Genomic DNA, 5,409 nt, shown 5'->3' with positions numbered 1-5,409 from the left:
TACATTATATCCCCCCTATACATTGTATCCCCCCTATACATTATACATTGTATCCCCCCTATACATTATACATTGTATCCCCCCTATACATTGTATCCCCCTTATACCTCATACATTGTATCCCCCCCTATACATTATACAATGTATCCCCCCCAGGGACTATGCATGCTGGGGTGAGGCTCCTGCATTGGATTGTACAGCACATCTCTGGTACACTCATCTCCTGGGGCTCTGCTCCCCCCTACAGTCCACATGATAGAAGTGCAGCTTTGGTTCTGTGACTGTGATGTCCACACTTCACCCCCTATAGAGGATCATTATATACATCACACAACGGGGGCTCCGAAACTATGATTGGTGGATACAATGTATAATGTATAAGGGGGGGGATACAATGTATGATGTATAGGGGGGGATACAATGTATGAGGTATAGGGGGGGATATAATGTATGATGTATAGGGGGGGATACAATGTATGAGGTATAGGGGGGGATACAATGTATAATGTATAGGGGGAGGATACAATGTATGAGGTATAGGGGGGGATACAATGTATAATGTATAGGGGGATACAATGTATGATGTATAGGGGGGGATACAATGTATAATGTATAGGGGGGATACAATGTATGAGGTATAGGGGGGGATACAATGTATGAGGTATAGGGGGGTATACAATGTATAATGTATAGGGGGGATACAATGTATGAGGTATAGGGGGGGATACAATGTATGATGTATAGGGGGATACAATGTATAATGTATAGGGGGATACAATGTATGAGGTATAGGGGGGGATACAATGTATGAGGTATAGGGGGAGGATACAATGTATGATGTATAGGGGGGGATACAATGTATAATGTATAGGGGGATACAATGTATAATGTATAGGGGGGATACAATGTATAATGTATAGGGGGGATACAATGTATAATGTATAGGGGGGATACAATGTATGAGGTATAGGGGGGGATACAATGTATGAGGTATAGGGGGATACAATGTATGATGTATAGGGGGATACAATGTATAATGTATAGGGGGATACAATGTATGATGTATAGGGGGGGGGTACAATGTATGATGTATAGGGGGGATACAATGTATAATGTATAGGGGGGGGATACAATGTATGAGGTATAGGGGGGGGGATACAATGTATAATGTATAGGGGGGATACAATGTATGATGTATAGGGGGGATACAATGTATAATGTATAGGGGGGATACAATGTATAATGTATAGGGGGGGGATACAATGTATAATGTATAGGAGGGGATACAATGTATAATGTATAGGGGGATACAATGTATAATGTATAGGGGGGATACAATGTATGAGGTATAGGGGGGATACAATGTATAATGTATAGGGGGGATACAATGTATAATGTATAGGGGGGATACAATGTATAATGTATAGGGGGGGATACAATGTATAATGTATAGGGGGGATACAATGTATAATGTATAGGGGGATACAATGTATGATGTATAGGGGGGATACAATGTATAATGTATAGGGGGGGATACAATGTATAGGGGGATACAATGTATGATGTATAGGGGGGATACAATGTATGATGTATAGGGGGGGATACAATGTATGAGGTATAGGGGGGGATACAATGTATAGGGGGATACAATGTATGATGTATAGGGGGGATACAATGTATAATGTATAGGGGGATACAATGTATACTGTATAGGGGGATACAATGTATACTGTATAGGGGGGATACAATGTATAATGTATAGGAGGGGATACAATGTATGATGTATAGGGGGGGATACAATGTATGAGGTATAGGGGGATACAATGTATGAGGTATAGGGGGGATAGAATGTATAATGTATAGGGGGGATACAATGTATGATGTATAGGGGGGGGGATACAATGTATGATGTATAGGGGGGATACAATGTATAATGTATAGGGGGGATACAATGTATAATGTATAGGGGGGGATACAATGTATAATGTATAGGGGGGATACAATGTATAATGTATAGGGGGATACAATGTATAATGTATAGGGGGGGATACAATGTATAATGTATAGGGGGGATACAATGTATAATGTATAGGGGGAGGATACAATGTATAATGTATAGGGGGGGGATACAATGTATAATGTATAGGGGGGGATACAATGTATAATGTATAGGGGGATACAATGTATGATGTATAGGGGGGATACAATGTATAATCTATAGGGAGGGATACAATGTATAATGTATAGGGGGGATACAATGTATAATGTATAGAGGGGGGGATACAATGTATGAGGTATAGGGGGGGATACAATGTATGAGGTATAGGGGGGATATAATGTATAGGGGGGATACAATGTATGATGTATAGGGGGGATACAATGTATGAGGTATAGGGGGGGATACAATGTATGATGTATAGGGGGGGATACAATGTATAGGGGGGGATACAATGTATGAGGTATAGGGGGGATACAATGTATGAGGTATAGGGGGGATACAATGTATGAGGTATAGGGGGGATACAATGTATGAGGTATAGGGGGGGATACAATGTATGAGGTATAGGGGGGATACAATGTATGAGGTATAGGGGGGGATACAATGTATGAGGTATAGGGGGGGATACAATGTATAATGTATAGGGGGGATACAATGTATAGAGGGGGGGATACAATGTATGAGGTATAGGGGGGATACAATGTATGAGGTATAGGGGGGGATACAATGTATAATGTATAGAGGGGGGGATACAATGTATGAGGTATAGGGGGGGATACAATGTATGAGGTATAGGGGGGGATACAATGTATGATGTATAGGGGGGGATACAATGTATGAGGTATAGGGGGGATACAATGTATGAGGTATAGGGGGGGGGATACAATGTATGATGTATAGGGGGGGATACAATGTATGATGTATAGGGGGGGATACAATGTATGATGTATAGGGGGGATACAATGTATGAGGTATAGGGGGGGATACAATGTATAATGTATAGGGGGGGATACAATGTATAGGGGGGATACAATGTATGATGTATAGGGGGGATACAATGTATGAGGTATAGGGGGGGATACAATGTATAGGGGGGATACAATGTATGATGTATAGGGGGGATACAATGTATGAGGTATAGGGGGGATACAATGTATAATGTATAGGGGGGGATACAATGTATGATGTATAGGGGGGATACAATGTATGAGGTATAGGGGGGATACAATGTATAGGGGGGATACAATGTATGATGTATAGGGGGGGGGATACAATGTATGAGGTATAGGGGGGGATACAATGTATAGGGGGGATACAATGTATGATGTATAGGGGGATACAATGTATGAGGTATAGGGGGGGATACAATGTATAATGTATAGGGGGGGATACAATGTATGAGGTATAGGGGGGGATACAATGTATAATGTATAGGGGGGATACAATGTATGATGTATAGGGGGGATACAATGTATGAGGTATAGGGGGGATACAATGTATAGGGGGGATACAATGTATAATGTATAGGGGGGGATACAATGTATGAGGTATAGGGGGGGGATACAATGTATGATGTATAGGGGGGATACAATGTATGAGGTATAGGGGGGGATACAATTTATAATGTATAGAGGGGGGGATACAATGTATGATGTATAGGGGGGCATACAATGTATGAGGTATAGGGGGGGATACAATGTATGATGTATAGGGGGGCATACAATGTATGAGGTATAGGGGGGGATACAATGTATAATGTATAGGGGGGGGGATACAATGTATGAGGTATAGGGGGGGATACAATTTATAATGTATAGAGGGGGGGATACAATGTATGATGTATAGGGGGGCATACAATGTATGAGGTATAGGGGGGGATACAATGTATGATGTATAGGGGGGCATACAATGTATGAGGTATAGGGGGGGATACAATGTATAATGTATAGGGGGGGGGATACAATGGGGACACTAGTTCAGGGATTTGCCCTCACTTCCTGTTTTGGATATGGGACAGGAAGTGAAGGGAAACCTCCCTAATGAGACACCTGGCGGGGGTTCTAACGCCCTCTTACTCCATCCAAAAAGAAACAAAAGTTTTGCCTTTAGTTCTGCTTTATACTGAACTGAGGGGGGGGGCATTGCTGAGCCCCCTCTGAAAATGCCCCCTGCCTGGCTGTTCAGCATGCTTTGCCTCATTGGACTATCCCGGATCAGCATGACAGCCAATGAACCAATCAGAGGGTGCGGTCAGCGATGGTTGCCCCCCACTCAGTCATTGTAGCCCCCCCAGGTACAGGTGACGACCCCCCTCCCCCATAAATCTGCCCCGGCGGTGTAATATACTAATAAATGATCACATCTCTCTGCTTTGCAGACATGGCAACTGTACTGGAAGATAGGAGATCTCTGGGATCCTCCCCTCCCCCGGGAAGGACATGGTGTCCCCTGCAATGGGAGTCTGATCTCTGGGGGGGATGCCAATAAGATGGACCGTCCCACTATGGGGGTCACATGACCAGAATCCCCCCCCCAGCAATGGCTTCTCCCAGGATCTGCAGGACACAAGCAGGTGAGGGAAGGGTTAATCCGGGGACTGGTGGGCGGGGTCATCTATAAATTGGGGGCAGGTGAGGGAGGGGTTAATCCAGGGACTGGTGGGCGGGGTCATCTATAAATTGGGGGCAGGTGAGGGAGGGGTTAATCCGGGGGCTGGTGGGCGGGGTCATCTATAAATTGGGGGCAGGTGAGGGATGGGGTTAATCCAGGGACTGGTGGGCGGGGTCATCTATAAATTGGGGGCAGGTGAGGGAGGGGTTAATCCGGGGGCTGGTGGGCGGGGTCATCTATAAATTGGGGGCAGGTGAGGGAGGGGTTAATCCGGGGGCTGGTGGGCGGGGTCATCTATAAATTGGGGGCAGGTGAGGGAAGGGTTAATCCGGGGACTGGTGGGCGGGGTCATCTATAAATTGGGGGCAGGTGAGGAAGATTTCCCCCAGAGAGGAAAAAACTCCCAGACTGTGCTGACGCCCCCCCACCCCCCCCGAGACCTACCTGAGAATTGTTACTGGTGAGTGCGCGGGCTCCTCCCTCCTCTGTGATTGGTCGGTCCAGGCTGTATCTCCATGTGTGTATTCCTTTATACAGAGGGGGGGGGGATTGGTATCTCTTCTCTGTCAGGTTTTTATTGTGCAGTGTGTCCCCACTGGAGAGATTCACCCTCTATCTGGCCCAGTGTCACCGGGACAGGAAGTGACGGGGGAATCCAATGTTCTGAGGTGTCCCCAGAACAGGCATAGAGGGGATTACCGACCACTTCCTGTTGTGTCACCTGGACAGGAAGTGACTGTGGATCCAATGTTCTGAGGTGTCCCCAGAACAGGCAGAGAGGGGATTACCGATCACTTCCT

This window comes from Rana temporaria (genome assembly GCF_905171775.1).
Source record: "Rana temporaria chromosome 10 unlocalized genomic scaffold, aRanTem1.1 chr10x, whole genome shotgun sequence".
Lineage (NCBI taxonomy): Eukaryota > Metazoa > Chordata > Amphibia > Anura > Ranidae > Rana > Rana temporaria.
This window is presented reverse-complemented; position numbering follows the sequence as displayed.